Below are 18,940 nucleotides of genomic sequence, written 5' to 3' on the forward strand. Positions count from 1 at the left end.
ATCTTCTTCTTTTAAGGCTTTGGCTCAGCTGCACTGGCTCCCAGTGAGACAGAGGGTGCAATTTAAGTCCCTCTGTCTGGCCTTTAAAGCTCTCCACGGGTTGGGCCCTGCTCGTTTACAAAGGAAGTTCTCGAGGCATGAGCCGGCCCACAATCTGCGTTCCTCCTCGGCCAGGTTAGTGACCATACCTAGGTTTAGGAGATCCAGAGCAGGAGGTAGATAGTTCGGCGTGGACCCCTTTCGATATGAGCTTGTCAGTGCCAGGATGCCTTTTTTAGGTGATAGTGCGCTTTAGAAGTAAATAAAATAAATAAAATATTGCGAGGGAGTTGTTATTAGGAGTTAGGGTAGGAAGAAGAGGGTCCATCGAAGCAGATGTGGGATCAGCGGGTGGTGGTGTTGAGGTAGGAGATAGATTTTGCGAGGGCTGGGGGACCGCTGTGGGTCCTGCCCTTCCGCTGTGAAAAGAATTGACATTAGCCACTGTATTCAAGGTGGTGGGGAAAAATGTGTCAAAATTTCCTGTCATTTTGCACATATTTGGACCCAGCTGTTTCTATTGCTGCTGTTACAGGGATTCTGCGCAAACACAGAACTGTGCACAAAGACTTAAGACCTCAGTGAATTAGGATGTGCCAAAATTCACCTTAGTACCCAAAATCTCCTACCAAACTATCAATCAGTGTCACATTAGCTCCTCGTCCTATAGCAAAGAAACCAATGAACATGCAACTTAGGACCATCTCAGGAATGGTGGCAAGTGAGAACACTCTTTGGTTATACTCTCATAACAGTCCACAACAGGAGTAAATAAGAGACACAGTAAGGTTAAAATATTTATTTTATTGACTTGATCTCAAACGCAGTATTTTAGTCAACATAAGCCTACATATGTTTAAAAATAATATTGTCAGCATGGTTACAACTCCGTAAAATACAAAAGGAGGAATCATATTACAATGATAGTACAAACAAGTGATAAAAGCGCCTAGTTTAAACACCCTCCCTATATAGGAACTATGTATTATAAAACTATAGAAGGTCTCTTGAGTTTTGTTAGGGAGACCCCATTTACCTGTCCGCTCAGTAAGTGTAAATTACATCAGGACCGGTTAGTCTCTCTGCATGCCTGGAATCTTCCAAATTGTCCAATTCTGGCAAGTGTGCTTTGATAAAGGCGCCAGAATCCAACTCGGCTTGCAGCTGCCAAAATGTTGTGTCTATAATGTGTTACAAGGACACGCCGATAAACAGGCTAGCACGTTATGATAACCTTGGCGGCTCAGCACTCACTGTACAGACTGGGGGCACAATGTATGTCTAAAGATGTCGAAAAACAAACCTTTTGCCATGTACAGACCTTCGTGAAAGCTAACTCTGCCAAAACAGCTAAGCAGTTTCGTCTGCAAAAAGCAGCAAAAGGTAAAATGGCGCTTAAACTACTAATAAGCCATGCTAACTTAACGTGCACGCAAAAGAGGCCCATAAACCACACTACACCCCTCCCCCCCCATGTTCGGGGAACACACAGCACTCAGGGCAAAATCCATAGAAAGCAGAGTTCAAGTTCGAATGAGACAGAACCAAGTTCAGAAATTTCGCCAAACTTGAAATTGGGGAACGAGAATTGAAATAATCAAGGCAGTGAAAACAAACACACGTGGCCATGGTGTGAAGAAGAAGAAATATACATGAGTTCAATACGTGTCTATGAAGCAGAAAAAAAAACGTACTTCAGCCCAACAATGTGTAAGCTCCATTAGGAAGTCGTTGTTATCATCCATGAACATTTCAGCCATCCAATTAAGTAAAGGGAATAAACAAACATGTTCCTCGATTGCCGGAGCCTCAAGTACCATCAGAGGACAACTTGGGTTTATTTCAAGATAACTGCGATCCAGAAAGTAATTGGCCTCAGTCCAAATGTTCCAGTTGCCTAGAACCCCTTGTGCCGCTGCGCTGGCCATAATCCCGCTACTAGAACAGTCTATTTCATGAGCAACTAAGGGACTCATTAGTAGATTAAAATCCAGTTCGGGAGACTTCGTGTTGCAGAGACACAAATCCAGGACCCATTAAAAGTCACAATCCAGGCAATGAAAAACAGGCTGCACATAAGTGAAGAAAGAGAATCGGAAAGATAAACAATACTCTACACTTAGAGTCGCCAAAGGCAGCGCTCCATAGTATTCCAGCATCCGGTTACGCAGGTGGAGCTGCCGGGACAGTACGTCGTGGGGCACAAACTGTGCATCCATTTTGTGCCAAAAAAAATATCAGCAGAATGCCTGCACCTAAAGCCAAGAGCAAGGGGAACCCTCCAAAGACACTCAAAAAAATTGAATGAAAAAATGCAGGGATCACACTGAATATAGTCGGAAAGGAGGTCACAAGGCCAGAACATACTACTTTAAAAAAATGTGGCAGGCCAGTAGTCGACGAGGCATTTAAGATAGTGTGAATCAAAGCACCGAAGTGCAGGGGCAGATCTGTGTTTAATAAGGCATTTACATCAGTACGAGTATTTAAAACGTGAAGAACGAATGTCTCAAGCGCAGATGTAAGGGGGACTTCCTTCTGAGACAAAACAGCTCTTATTCTGCTCATCTTGGTGAACTCTGCTTTCAAGGTCGGAATCGAGGGCCAGATGGAAACATCAAGCCTGCCATGCAGAGGAGGGAACAACACATTCTTGCAGCAAGTTACACGCTGGGAAACGTTAACGATATAAGCAATACCGGCGTGCATCCCACAACACTCTTCATTATTTAGTAATAAATACCTACCATTGGCAAGCAATGTAAATGTAGGTGTAATGGCCGTAACTGGAGTACCCTTCAGAACACACGCTAAATTCGGTGCAAGCACATTACAAGACCCGTGCAACTGAAGATGTTGCATGTTAATAAATGATCTGGTGTCGTTGTGCCATCTTCACCATTTAAAAAAAACTTCTTTACCATCCCTCAAATATCTATACGTGAATGGGAGATTCCATACTTCATGAAGGTAAGCTCCACCCAGGGGCTCATATCTGCCTATGGCATAATGTTTCATGCAATTCTCGAATTTGAAAAGGGAAAACGGCAAGGTTATTAACCCATGGATGAGCCAAACAGCCGAATTGGCTTCCGCTACAGAGAAAGGCAAAGGTTCTAACTTTTCAATATGCAAAACTGAAAACGTGGCATCTTTCATCGACATAAATTGTTGTTTAACAGTCAAATCGAAAGGCAGAAATAATAAACTCGTGGTCATATAATCCCATGGGACTCAGCCATTTTTTAACGTTTGCAAAGTCCAGACAAACTGCATAACAGAACTCAATTGATTTTGTCCATGATACAATACTGCAACATCTTATTGCACTATATCAACCACAGATGACACAACATTATCCAGAGTGTAAATTTGGGAAGAAAAGATGTTAATGCTATTATCTACAACTGCAAGGATTTTTTCTAAATTGGCTTGATCAATAGCTCTAAGTCTAGAAGCAGCTTCAATCAATGACAGTTTCCAAACTTAATTGTAAGCAGCATACATCTATCTCTCCGATCTGCCACTCGCAGGGCCTTTCACAAAATCATTTAAATCATCATTGTCAGTAAGTTTGGACAAATGTAACTTAACAGACGCTAAGGATGAATATCTGAGTCAACTCTGGCACAATTTGCCTACAGAATAGGTGGGACCGAATGTTGAGTCTGAAAGTGGGGATCAACTCTAACCTCTGTATAGCCAGGGGTCAGACCCAGAAAACGGTGCTGGCAGGAATCTGCACTTTTTTGCCATAGCAACCAGCCTTCGGGATTAATGCTGGAAACATTAAAAGAGGAATTTCTAAACAGAGCTTGTAAGTCAGTCAGGGAAGTACTGGTATACTTATTCTAATGGGGATATTCACCCAAATCCGTAAATGAAGGAGCATTTAATTTTTTTAGAAGTAACCAATCCAAAGCAGGTGGTTTGTGAAATAGTGTCATTCAGAAACAACATATGTATTGGGATGAGACATGCACGATGCAAAGCCTCAGTTCCTTGCACTTGCCAACTTTTAGAACCCCAAAAATATTAAAAATCAATAGTATCTCTCCACAATTCATAGCCCCCAACAGCCAACTGGTCAATAAAGGACTTAGAATACAGTAATTTTGTGTGGGTAAGTATAACCTTGGAAGAGGACTTCTAAGTCAACTTAAAATAAAATGCATCAGGGTTTGATTGATCAAAATCAGTAAAATAGGAAAACTTTTTCAAAAATGTTTTTGAGCTTCCTTCCACTGGTGCGGGATAGTGCTCCCACTGTGTGTAATTAACCATGTTTCTAAATGAATCCGATTTATGCAAAAAATGATTGCCAAAATGTTGGTAATAGTACAAATCACCTTAATTTGCAGATTCCAAATATAAATCTTCAGCATCGAAAGCAGCATAATATTTCAAATCAGTAAATAAAGCCTCCACAGCTTTAACGCCCAATCATCAGAGCGAATATTCTGTTTAACCAGATCCCCCATAGAAACATGGAGTACATTGGGAACATTAATAACCTCTGTGGGACCATGTATCTGGAACTTTACAGCATCCCATACAATCCCATCTAAACGGGCCAAGCAGTTATATTCACAAATGTCTGGTCCCTCTTCATGATGTGCATAGAGGAGTGGGGAGCCAAAGTTCCATCAATCACTCGAATAGAAGTTCTTTCCTCAACATAGTGTCCTTTGATAAAACAGAAAAAATATACAACAAATCCTAAGGACATGAACAAAAAAATTGCAATCAGCACCAGCCAGATGTAAGTCCATGGAGGAATCAAAAAATGCTTTTTAAACCAGGTAGCAAAAATTGAAATTTTTGAAGGGGACTTAAATGTGGAAGAGCCAGTGTCAAATAAAAAACGGGACTGATTGGCCACACGGGTCTCCAAATCAGGCATGGGCAAGTCAGTGGGGTAAGTATATTCAGTGTCATTAAGAGGATCACCAGCAGGTTGATTCAATAAAGGATTTGTAAGTGGACTCATTTCAACAGCAACATCAGGCCCGATGGCAGGATCCGGGGCCAAAACAGAGTGTTGCATCATTGCTGGACACGAAACCGCAGGCGTCATACAATAGAGAATCGGTCACCTGTGTTGTTTGACATTGTCAATGGAAATGTACCTGTTCCCATTTCGCCCAGGAAGAGGTGGTAAAATGACTGTTCTTGTACCCTGCATGCCAAGCACGGCAACTGGAGCTCGATAAGAAGGACCAAATTCTTTTTTGTTGTCGATCTTCTCTCGGACCAAGTCGCCATCTTGGGGTAGCCAGCCGACTACCGGAATCTGCAATGCAGCTTCAGATGTGGAGGGCAAGTGTTCCTTTGCAAGACTGTCTCTGGTCTTTTGTAGGTTCTGCAGAACATTAGAATGTTTATCTCCGTCAAAGGATGCGGCTCCTGCCGCCATGTCTAGACCATCAAGGTCCGGTATAAACATCTTGATGCCAAAGTGCATTTCGTATGGGGTCCGCCCACCCAGAGACCTTCTAGGGAGATTATTAAGTACATGTTGTACGCTATTGAGGTGGGTGAGCCAATCTCTGCCAGCACCTAAAACCTTCGCTCTCAATGATTGCTTTAAATCACGGTTCATTCGCTCCACAACACTATTACCCTCAGGCCGGTGTGGAGACTAAAATCTGACTTGGACCCCCAATGAAGCCATGGCATCCTTCTACACCTTAGAGGCAAACGCTGGACCCTGGTCCGAATGGAAGGTACCACATGCAAAAATTCCCACAAAGACACGCAAATCTCTCACGACAGTTCTAGCATCCGTGCTCTTTTGAGGCCACATCCAGACAAAGCGCATGCATGAGTCAACTGCTACTAAGATGTACTTATATTCAGTATAAGAGGAGGAAGCACCACAATGATCCAAATAAACACACGCAAGTGGCTTATTGGATATATACAACTGAGTTTGGGGCTGACGTGCAGCAGAAGAAGGTTTAATTTGCTGACAAATGCCACATTGAAGGACAAAATCACCCGTCTGTTTGTACAAACCCCACCACCAATATCGCTGCTGGAGGAGAGATACAGTAGCTGACACCCCGGCATGGGCCGAAGCCATCCCGGCGTGGGCTGCTATAATCAAAGCCTGTCTGTGGTCCGCGTTGGGTATCAACCTGTCACCACCGTCGTTAATTCTTACATAAGGAACTTTATCAGGACTTAAATGATAAGAGTACTTCAAAGGGGATCCTTTAGGATAATTACCCCCCTTCTCAGTTGCGGCAGTAGCTGCCAAGATGTCATCATCAATCTTACTTTTGGAACGTGTAACCGCTGCCACTGCAAATGTTGCTACTGCTTTCTTCGCAGCCTCGTCCGCGAGACAGTTGCCAACAGCATGAACCCCAACACGCTGATGACCCAAAGGATGAATTACAAAAACAAGTGGAAGTCGATCTTTGAGCTCAGCCACTCAAATCCAGATCATCTTATGTATGATTGTGGGACCCTTGGAGTCACGATAATCATTTTGAGTCCAAAAGGGTAGTTTCAAGTTTCAAGTTTCAAGTTTACTTTATTTTTGCATAGTTAATTAAAACCATTGCAATACAAAAAATTATATAGTCATTTAAAAACTGTCATGTACATAATAAAAATTCTTGTATCTAAAAAGCCATATTGTCTGGATTCCTGAATCATATACTCAGAGTGTTCGCAGAGTCCAAAGGGTAGATTGTCATTGAAAGACTGTACACAGTAGTATGAACCGCTCACAATAAGAGTAGTCACACTGGGGTCCGCGTACTCCAACGCAAGCATCAGAGCACGTAGTTCTGCTAACTGGGCTGTACAGTCCCCTAATGTCTGTTTATGCAGGACATCGGACTTGAATTCACCATCCACCATTATACCAACCACAATTGCACAGGCCTGCAGAATACGCGTGTCTAGAACCCGTAGCCGGTTGCACACTACCATCAGTGTATATGATACAAAAAAAATCCTCAAGTGGGCGCATAGTCAGAGGAGCAGGATGAACAAACTCATACTGCAAAAACTCCTGAGTCTGCAAAGAGGAAACGAAAATGATCGTTACATCAGGGGATGTCAAGAATGTAGCCCATTGTATCCACCTAGGGTGCAAAGTCTTGGAATTTGGTACACTGGCTTTCGTCACTGCCTCCAAGGCAGGATACGGAGTAACAACCACAAAGCGTTTCCCCTGCGACAGTGCACGTTCCTTAAGAATCGCCATTTGCACTGCTGTCAAAACTTTTGCCGCAGTGGAAAACCGCAACTCGACCGAAGTGTACAGATGTGACTTGTAAGCGATAGGGACTGTGTCTCCCTCATTAAAAGTGAGGTACGTGAAACCCACGGCCCCTGGCACGATTCTTATCACCAGGTTGGTGTGATTATCAAGAGTCAACAAGAATTTAGATTCAATTAGGTCAGCCTGCAAAGATTGCAAGATGGCTGAATGTTCTGGCAGCCAGCATGATTTGGAAAAAGTAGGTTACATCAATCCATAAAGCGGCTTAATACACTGGGCATATTCTGGAATGTATGTACGTCCAAAATTCTAAAAGCCCAGTAGAGATTGTAGCTTTTTCAGCGTTGTAGGAGCACTCAAAAATGCGCATTTCTCCAAGAAGTGAGGAGCCAAACCTCGACCTTCATTGTTGAGCTCGTAGCCCAGGAACAACACTGTATACTCTGCAATGTGTGATTTTGCAAAGTTAAATTTATAGCCAAAGTCCGCAAACCGGCAAATTATGCGGTCAACATGGCACCAATGCGGCCATAATTAGTCGTCTGTGAGATAAATGTCATCTACATACAAACAAGCATCTGCGTCGAGCCTCTCAAGAAAAGAGACTATTCGGGCAGCAAAAACGCCTGGACTATTCTTGTAGCCCATCGCCAATCAAAGGACTTGGTGTTGTTTGTCACCACAGGTGAAACTCGTCCACTGACAACTAAGGGAGGACAAATTATGGGCAAAAAAGCCATTAGATATGTCCAGCGTATTTTGAACCTTTTACGCACCAGACTATCCACAAGAGCAGAACTGTGAGTATTCTGCACCGCACACGTACGACAATATGAGTTTAAGTGGCGGTAATCCAACACCAAACGGTATGAACCATCCGGCTTGGTCACAGTAAAAAGTGGGTTATTCATCGGAGACACAGACGTTTCAATTACACCTAGATATTCCAATTGTTCAAGGATTTCGTCAACAGAAGCTTTCGCCTCACGCCATATGGGGTATTGCCGTTGAGGCTGCGGCATAGATCGCAATGGAATTTCACGTCGAGGGGACAATTTGTCCAATCCACAGTGAGTATGGCACAACGCCGGCGCAAGCGCCTTAGCCCAATCTTCTGCAAATTGCAGTGCCTGCTTCTTTGGCACAGTGTGCACGATAGCGGGGACGATCAACTCCTCCCCTTGTGGAGCGGCCAAGACAAAGGGTGGGGGCAAATCAACCTCCGCCAACGAAATATCATACGTAGTAATTAGATTTTTCCCAAAAAAACCTTTTATGGTACGTTCTATGTCACCTTCAATTACAAGGACAATTTCATAAAGTCTATCACGGGGAGCCACTCTAGTGTCTGCCGTCTCAAATACAACTAAGGTGTTAGTCGCTGTCACCCTCAGTAGTGGACGCAGCGCCTCTCAAATGCTGTTAATCTCCGCCGCGCTGTCCAGTAGCGTCAGGGCCCATGTCAGATTCCAAAGCTGCGTTCTCACTATCTGTGCCATATCTCGCTGTTACAGCAGCAACTTTCTTCTTCTGAAACTGGGGTCTTTGACGTGGTGTCTCGTCCAGCTTGCCTTTTCCGTCAGCCTTACAAGGCTGCTCACGGCTCTGTTGGGCACCTTGACCTCTGCCGCCACCTCCTCCACTGGTGGCTGTTACCGATGTTTCCTGCAAAGAGCGAGGAGAACGTTGTTCAGGGACCTGAAACCTATCAGGTGACTTAATAGTACTGCAGTTGCGCAAATCATATTTACGCTAAACAGGGGCAGGTGTAGGTGAAGCCGGACTTGAACCCTGTTTCTGTTGCTGCTTACCCTGTTTTTTGATCTTACTCCAATTTTGTTTCTGAACCTTCAGGCAGTCATCTTTATCAGATGACCCTTGTTGAGTTTGCTGGTGTTTCTCTTTCCTAGCGAAAGGCTGAACACCTAAACTATTACGGCCCACGGTCTTATAAGCCTCCGTAATAATTTTCTGTAACTGACGGGGTTTGTCGGCGTCAGGGAATTCGCGCAGAGCATTAAAGACTTAAATTTACCGCATCTCCCTTGACATTTGCAAGGACGATATTGCGTACCATGTCAAACGTTCCCACGAGACGCATCCCCAACTCCACAGCCGCCTCCGGTCCGTGTTCATCCTGAACACGCTTGATCACAGAGGGCAGTACAGTCATTGACGGGGTGCCAAAGCACCTAGTGTAGACAGCTGCAAAAATCAACCCCCAAGTTGTACACTCATTTACGTCAGGCACTAAGTCTTTCTGTAAACTAACTGTGAGGGTCCTGTGTTTTTCAACAGGACTTGTATTAGGGAACACTGCTTCCAGTTGGTCAAATTCTCGGCAAGCCAAAAAGGCATTTCTTCCTTATCCTGGGGATGCTTGCCCATGACCGCATTAACCATGATGGGACTAAGTTTAAGTCCACCACCGCCAACTGGATGCGCTGCACCACCAGGGGCCCCACCCAGGCGGTTGCGTGTAATGTAATGAACCAGACCCCTAATAACTTCAATTGCTGAGGCACACAGGGGTCGCAGTTGCTGAGCTGTTAACTGCCTCGCCAGAGGATGCGGGGTGTAAGCAGCTAAAACAGGCCATGTAGCGCCTGGAATGGACAACGGCCCTTGTCTGACCGCTGTAATAACGTGTGGTAGGGCGCCATTAAAGCAAACGGCATGCTGCGAAGCAGAAATTAGAATTTCCACTGTCCGATATGGAGCGTACACTGCAGGAGCATCAGCAGGGGTGAAAGAGTGAAAAACACCAGAATTAGCATCAACTGCAGGAAACTTGACCCATGAGTAATACAATATGTCACGTCAGCAGAGACTACAAAAACCACTGCCTGTCCCTCCATAGAAACGAGGTATTCCTGCAAATGATTACGCACAGCTAAATGACTGTGTGCTGGGATATCAACCGCAGCCATATCGAAACAGTAATAGTGATGTACAATACAAAAAGGCACAGCTGGGTAGTAATTCAAACAGAAACCTGTTTTAATTTGATCAAGCTTGAATAAACCTATGTAACTATAGGTAGGTTATTTATCCGTCACTACCGTCAACCGGAAAAAATAGTGAGGGGGTCGTAGACTGATATAAGCACTACTCAAGTGATTCACAATAAGACCACACTCGTTGGCGGTGCCATGTCACAGGGATTCTGCGCAAACACAGAACTGTGCACAAATACTTAGGACCTCAGTGAATTAGGATGTGCCAAAACTCACGTTAGTACTCAAAATCCCTGCCAGACTAGCAATCAGTGTCACATTAGCTCCTCGTCCTATAGCAAAGAAACTAATGATTAGACAACCTAGAACATGCGACTTAGGACCATCTCAGGAATGGTGGCAGGTGCGAACACTCTTTGGTTATACTCTCATAACAGTCCACAACAGGAGTAAATAAGAGACACTGTAAGGTTAAAATATTTATTTTAACGACGTGATCTCAAGCCCAGTATTTTAGTCAACATAAGCATACACCGGATTAAAAATAATATGGTCAGCATGGTTACAACTCCATAAAATACAAAAGGAGGAATCATATTACAATGATAGTGCAAACAGGTGATAAAAGCGCCTAGTTTAAACACCCTCCCTATATAGGAACTATGTATTATAAAACTATAGAAGGTCTCTTGAGTTTTGTTAGGGGGACCCCATTTACCTGTCCGCTCAGTAAGTGTAAATTACATCAGGACCAGTAAGTCTCTCTGTATGCCTGGAATCTTCCAAGTGTGTCCAATTCTGGCAAGTGTGCTCTGATAAAGGCGCCAGAATCCTACTCTTCTTGCAGCTGCCAAAATGTTGTGTATAGAATGTGTTACACAGACACGCCGATAAACAGGCTCGCACGTTATGATAACCTTGGGGGCTCAGCACTCACTGTAAAGACTGGGGACACGATGTATATCTAGAGATGTCGAAAAACAAACCTTTTCCCACGTACAGACCTTCGTGAAAGCTAACTCCGCAAAAACAGCTAGACAGTGTTGTGTGCAAAAAGCAGCAAAAGGTAAAATGGTGCTTAAACTCCTAATAAGCCATGCTAACTTAACATGCACGCAAAAGAGGCCCATAAATCACACCACACAACAATATGACAAGTCAGCCTTTGGAGACAGTAAAACTAAGGGTTTGTTGTTTTAACAGTGCTGTCACGGGGACAGAGAAATGTTATGTTTCCTGAAAACTGAGATTTGCAATTCTAAATTTACTATACATCAGGAAGCTTACTAAAGAAAGCAACACAAATGCACACACACATGCATATGCCTAGGCACAGGTGGCCTAATTTATGGCGTTTTGGCACAAGGTAGCTAATCAGGAAACCTTGCTGCTCTGCCCTACGCCAAAGTGCAAGGGCAGAATGCCATGTATTTAAGCAATAAGGTGCAGTCCTGTCCTATCTGCCTGCGCTGGTGCTGGTATTGCAGCTTAGCCCCAAAGTAGGCACCTTTGCACTATAGTGGAAGGGTCCATCCATTTTAGGCAGGATTGTTTTTGTGCAGGAAAGGGCACCTTCCTGCACAAATACAATCCCAGGAAGCGTTTTCTGCTTCTTATGTAAAGAGGAAAAAACGAGGAGAAATAAACATATTTCTCCATGTTACACCTCACCTCAGGAGGCTTACGGATCTGGTGCTTACCCAGGTTTACATCACTTTGTAAATCTGTCGGAGCGTCAAATTCCATGGGTGCGGCATGGGAAAACCCAATGCAAAATACTCTCTTGTGCAAACTAAGGTGATGCAGCGATTTGTGCTGTCGCCTTACTCATGATTTATGAAGCCACTGACAGTCACGGAGGGTGGGTTTTTACCAGGCATTGCAAAATGGCTTAATGTCTACCCATCTGAATTAGGAGGATGGACATAAAGCCAAACCTCAGATGGGCCTGATTCCATTAGCCTGTCAGAGACATTTGACCTCATTTTCCACCGTCGTCAAACTATGGTCCACCCGAATTTAAATCCAGCGGGTGGACCATGGTTTTGGTAGGGTGGGAGGACTTTGTCGCCATTGTGGCACAGTTATCGCCCCTCCAAGATATAAATCTGACCCTAACTTATGAAAACAAGGCCTGTGCTCCATCAGGCAGCTGAGCTTTGTTAACAAATTATTCGATTCCATGAAGTGTAAGACCTCACCCATCCCTCTGCATTCTTGCATGTCCTGTTATACATAATACATAAGGTATGAGGCATTTAAACTTTTCTTCAAATATGTGTGTCTCTATTGCACAGCTTTCCAAACTTTTCATGTTGGTGACACATCTTTTAGACAATCTTCATTTCGCGACACGGTAATGCGAGTGAGTTATCCCTCCAGTGAAAATTTTGTAAAAATAGTGGGCAAATGGTGCATTTTCAAGGAAGGTTAATAAAGTAATTGTGAATACGTTCTAACAAAGACAGTGAATGGCAAAACCGGGTGTAAGCAAGGTTAGGTTTGTACCTGAAACAACAATATAATCATGCACACATTGACACATGCCTCAGTGATTTACAGCACAAAAAAGGCGGGTGCATGCACTGCCAACCATTTCGACCAGGCACAAAGTCCGCCTGCTGCCTTGCTGAATATGAGGTATACAAAAATCCATTCAGGAAGGGGGAATTGTGAGTGTTAAAACAATCATGCAACTTATCAGCCGGTCTCTGCGCATTGAACTCAGGTGGGTCCGCTTTCCTTGCGCACTACCATCACTTCCTATCTCCCTACATTGCTTCACTACCACCTTCGGTGCCACTCTACCTCTCTAGATAGTATAACATGCACCCTACTATGCTTCATTAGTACTGCATACCACTACCAGGCAGCGCTGTACTTTCACCAAAACGCTGCACTTACACTGTCTTCACAATTATTTTTATGGGTGGTTTATAAAGCGTGGCATGTATTCTGAGGGTTTTGTTATCTTTCTAGAAAGGGCCTGGTTCTTTTAAAAGAAAGGTAGTGGTGTTAGATTTTTTCATGCAAGCAACAACAGATTTCTTTGATGAGTTGTGTCTTTAATTTCTTTCTGTTTAGCTGACAGGTTGATTGAGATCTCAAAGTCAGGTACATGTTGATCCAAAGAGTGGCCTTAAACGCATGGCGACCTTCCTTCGTGCCTCTTTCTTTTGAACCTAATATTGGGTAAAGCTTTGCTGGTTCTCACTTACTACCCATTTCCAATACAAGGACTTGTGTGGCTGTAGGCACCGCCCAGTGCTGTGAAATAAAAAGAAGGCTAGCCGGACGTCAATTATTACATCAAACGCAACACAGACTAAATACCTTTCTCAGTGTTTTGTTTTCTTCTATACCTTCCAGCTAAACTGAGTTCAAGATTGAAAATAAAAATGTTTCCAGTATTCTATAATTGATTTCTGCACCCCCAGGTTTCCTTCAGTACAGCAAAGAAGGAAGATTCTGGTAGTCCTTGCATGAACAAGCATACGTTTGCTCAAGAGAAGACTCATTAAGCTTTTTTGCAACTATTCATAAGGACCAATGCACCTCGCAGGGTCTATTTACCAAGGTAATTTATCCAGTGGTTAAAAGCAACACGTGCTAGAATTCAAAACCGCTCTCCAATATCAAGTCTACTGTGTCTCTGCCTGGGCATGATAGGGGTACCCACTGATGCAAATAGAGACATATGAATAGAGGTAATTGCAGACTCAGGGCAAAGCTGGGAATACAGCAGGAACACATTGAGAACAGTGGTAAGTGCCACATCGGTAGTTGGCATTTCCTTAAACTTTTGTATCATCCCAGTTCTGGTGGTGCCAATCCACTATGACCTCTGAGGTGGCTAATGACCATCCCCAACTTAGTCTCTGATGCCTATGAGGCCCGTCTGGTAGTGGCGGAGAGAATCCCCGGTACCGGGAAAGGGAACGTTTAGAAGCAGAGGAAGGCTGCAAGCCCCCCTAGCAAGATGAGGATTCCCGGTCCATTGCGACGGTTTTAGTCTCTGCCTGCCCCATGTTAGGATGCTGGGACCTCAGCAAGGCTTCCCCGGGCGTGGCGGTGGCAGCAGCCCTGTTGGCGTAGAGGAAGATTGCACCATACTTGCTTCGTACGTGGAGCAATACCTGGACTGTGTCGAGTCGCTGCCTCTTGAGATTCAGCGCAGCGTCTCTGGGTTGCGGGAGATAGACACGCGTTACCGAGAAGTTTTAAATTAAATTGACGAGGTCTATGAACAGCATGTGAATGAAAGCGACCCTAATCAGAAAAAACGTTTACAGCAGCATCTCCAACGAGCACAAATTAGCAGCCAAGAACTGGGTGATGAAAAGCTTCACATAGTGACTCAAATGCTGGAGCTGGTTGGGAACCATGTCCGACAAATGGATGCCCATTGCCAGTATTTTCAGGAACCACCAGAAAACGAAAAGCCTATAGAGAAGGGTAAGCTGGAATCCTGCCACACTGAACGATCCTCCAAAAGAGCACGCCGGCAAAGGAACAGTGAAGGCAGAGACTGGGCAATGGGACTGCCGAAAGTGAGGAACCGCCACCGAAAGAAAAGAAATCCAAATCTACTAAGAAAAAGAAGCGGTCCAAGCACAAACCGGAACGTGTTGCATCCCCCGTTGAATATGCTATAGATCCCAATGAGGCATCAGATTGAGGACTATTCTTGAAATCTCCAATAAGTAGAATAAAAGGGTGGTTCTTTAAACCAATCTGTAGTATGCAATTTGTATTGTGGTGTAGGTTAGTGTGTATTTCTTCAGTTTCCCAGCATCTCAGAGTGTGCAAGTGTTTCCAATGAGGAGGCATTAAACTATGTTGCAGCTATCACACAGGGAATGATAGTTCCCCAGGATTAAAGCACTACACGAGTACATCTTGATCATCCAATACTCAACTGAAGGCCATCCTTCACTCGGCAACAAACAAGATAACTCAGCAAAAAAGTATGGCTCCCAATCCCAGATTTCATTGCCAGACATATCACATAATTCACAGTGTCATCCACTGCTAAAGCCACCATATTTAGTTAATCTGTTGATCATCCCTGGGGGATCAAGAGGAGTGAGAACGAGAAGCATGCTCTTCCTCATAAACAATTCTTCTCTGGGGCAGCCCTTTTAGGATGGTACTCTCTGCCCCCGCCTACAGACGTTAACCTCATTCATCACCTTTAGAAAGTCTCTTAAGACCCATTGTTTCAGACAATTCTTAGGCTTGTGTTTTGACTTGACATATCAAGTATTATTATTTGGAACTTATTGCCTCATTGACTGTGTTTAATGATTGCTACACTCCTTAGTTAACCATTATCCTAATCATTGATGTACTCCACGGCTGGCTTATGAACTCTCTGACAGTAAACAGCCCAAATACTTTGTGGACTCAGTGCACTACAAAATGCTTCAAATAAATAAATAAATAGATAATGTGAGTATTGTGTTGTTGGTTTACTGGGGTATGAGCCCTGGTCAAGCAACAGCCACAATCCCTTGCAGGGTGAACCACATAAAGTCACTAAATGAACCTGTGCTTAACCCTGGGTAGCTTGACACAAAAAGCAGCTTAACTTAGAGGCAATGTGAAAAATATTTATACAGCCCACAAACAGTAGTAAAGTGAAATACAGCACAAGAAAATTTCACATCAATTTAGAAAAATAGAATACATTTTAACACATTATTTGACACCAAAATAACAAAAATCCAATCAGTAGAACCGGAGTTTTGAATTTGTAATTTTTTAAAAAAAAAAACAGCACCTAAAATATCCAAGTGCCAACCGCCAATATCTAGTAGAGCGAGACCAGGTCAAAGTAAAACAATTTGGCGGTTCGGCTACAAGAAGTGGATTGGGCATGGTCAGCGCTTAACTTTGGACTAGAAGAAATTTTGAGAAAAAGTGTTCTGTAAAGATAATGTTCAGTAAGGCAAGGCTTCAGGCAGTGTCTGAGAAGGGAGCTTCATCGTCAGGGAGCCTTGGGTCAGAGCTGTGGTGAAAATTTCTATTCTCAGATTTATTCATTTTTATGGAGGCTTGAGGTAGAAGCCTGTTGCTGAAAACAGTTCCAGGGGCTCTGATACCCTGTTGGTCAAGGATCGCTTAACAGGATTTACAGGAGCAGCCATGAAGTCAGGCCAACTGATGATGCACCTTGGACAAATCAACGAGCAGGTTGGTCCCTTTCTGCTTCTGGCTCTCAGAGCAGACTTTGTCCAGAAACTTTACATTTGCTCAGTTTTAGATTTAGGCCATTTGGACACATTTAAAACCATAGCTAGTGGTCCAGGACTTGTAGCACATCACTTCGGGTTTCAGGACTCACTCAGGCTGGGTCCAAGCATGAAATCAAGATGGTGGGGGTCTTTTATGACCCTATGGCTCTGAACAGGAGGCCAGCAAACTGGCCCTTGGAGTCACTCTGGTAGTCCTACGTGCAGGCGAAGAAGCTGGGCAAACAGCAAGGTTGGCCTGTGAGGGCTCAAGGCAGGCTCCAGGTAACAAAGCAGTCCTTCCAGGTTGAGCAAAGCAGTCTTGCAGAGTTCACAGCAGGTCACAGCAGCAGAAAGTCCTACGAGAGTCCTTCCGCAGGTCCAGGAGTGAACTGAAGAGTGGGTCTGAGAGCTCTATTTTTATACTCAATTCTGCCTTTGAATTTGGGAGAAGTTTCTAGAGGATTCTACTTTGAAGTGCATAGCATTTCCTAATTCCTCTGCCCTAGCTCCAAGCTGGCTATAGTGTCAATGTGGAGGTGATATGTCCGTTGTGAAAAAGTAGAGCTCAGCCTATCCACATGTAAGTGGAAATGTGATTAGTTCCTATCCTGCAAGCATATGGCCCATTTAGGCACACCTAATCTTTTTATCGTGTTACTGTCTGAAAGGGACACATTCACAAAGTCTATCAATCATGTGACCCAAAACAGGCTATGGGCACAAAAGGGCTGAATGCAGGAAAATGTTGGTTTTCTAAAAGTGGCATTTTCGAAATTATAATAGAAAATCTGACTTTACCATAAAGATGATTTTTCCTTACAATTTCATAGATACTAAATATGAACTGGCTGCCTGGTCCCAGTCAAAAGTTAGTACTTATTATATGGAATAAGGGACCCCAATGTTATCCTATGGGACGGGTAGACCTCACTGTAGTGAACACAAATGTAGGAGTTTTTCATTACCAGAACATGTTAAAGTTAAAAGTACATGCCCAACCTTTTAATTACAATCTACCCTATCCTGTGGGCTACCTACAGCCCACCTTAGGGGTGACATCTATGCAATAAAAGGATAGTATAATGCTTGGCCAGAGGGTTATACTGCCAATTCGATTTACAGTTTGAAACTGCATTCAGGCTGCAATGCAGGGTGTGCAATGGCAGACCTAGGACATGTTTTAGGGTGCTATGTCAGTGGATGACACAATAAGTGCTGCAGGTCCACTAGTAGCATTTAATATATGGGCTCTGGGTATATGGCATACCACACTACAAGGAACTTATAAGTAAATTAGATATGCTAATCAGGTGTAAGCCATTTGAACCATGTTTAGGGGAGAGAGCACACACACTTTAGCACTGGTTAACAGTGAAAAATAGTCCTAAGACCAACAAAAACAAATATAGCTAACAAGTGCAGAGTAAAGGCAAAATATTTGTAGGTGGCCCTGTAGAGTGGGCTAGGTCCAACAATTACAAGTTGCAGTATGGCTTGCCTTTGCACTGACCCTGAACATCCATCCTTTTTTACCATTCCACTCCTGAAATTGGAGCAGTGATATTTGAACCTACAGACATCTATCTTCCTGTTCTAAATTAGGTTATTGGTTGAGGGATTGAACCCTTCTCAGGCACAAGCACAATCCTTGTCAGGGTGAGGCACAGGCCAACCCCAAATTAACTTGTGCTCAACCCTCTCGAAGCTTGGCACAGAGCAGTCAAGCTTAACTGAGGGATAATGCATAATGTGTAAAGTATTTTTGCAGCAATTCAAACAGTAATGAAGTGAAAACACAACAAGAGAAAAACACAAGACAAATCCCACACAAACTTTGGGGAATAGAGTAGATACTAATAAATACATCAAGATCAAAACAACAAAAATATAATCAATAGAACCAAAGATATGTAGGTTTGAACATGTAGGTGTAAACAGGGCCAAAAGACACAAAGCGCTAACAATGCACCAACAATGCTCCAACTGTGGATATCTGATCACAACAGACCTCATCAAAGTCACAAGTTCAGGCCAACCACGTTGATGTGTGGGCAGGCTCCATGGACCCAGTTAGGCCTGCTAAACAAGAGTACCTTTAATCTTGATTGCCAAGCATTGTGAAATTCCGCTCTGAGGATGCGTCATGCAGCAGAGGCAAAGTGTATGTTCCAAGGAGCTGTGAAGCTGCGATGCAAGGTCCTGCATCATCTTTGAGGAGCCCGTCAACAAGGTCTTGTGGTGAAAAGTTCAGAGTTTGAGGATAAGTCATGCAGCTGAGGCGGTGTGTTGGTTCCAAGGAGCTGCTAAAACTAAGTCATTGTCCAGGCTGCCGTTGATGAGAGATTTGTGATGTGAGAGCCTGCATCAGGGAAGCATTGGGCAGCAGTGGTTTTAATGCAAGCTGTGAGATTCAGTAGGAGTCTTTGAGTTGGAACAATCTTCCACTTTTAAGGGTCCAGGACTGAGGT

The 18,940-nt window shown here is 43.7% G+C and overlaps 1 long non-coding RNA gene and 1 pseudogene across 1 annotated transcript in view; both read left to right on the forward strand.

Annotated features, from left to right (window-relative positions):
* The window catches only part of LOC144828677 (uncharacterized), a 148,053-nt gene that overhangs the window by 89,605 nt on the left and 39,508 nt on the right, over nt 1-18,940 (forward strand). The window lies entirely within an intron of this gene.
* On the forward strand, nt 14,271-14,914 carry LOC144826815 (inhibitor of growth protein 2 pseudogene; annotated as a pseudogene).

This window comes from Lissotriton helveticus, chromosome 4_1, assembly GCF_964261635.1.
Source record: "Lissotriton helveticus chromosome 4_1, aLisHel1.1, whole genome shotgun sequence".
NCBI lineage: Eukaryota > Metazoa > Chordata > Amphibia > Caudata > Salamandridae > Lissotriton > Lissotriton helveticus.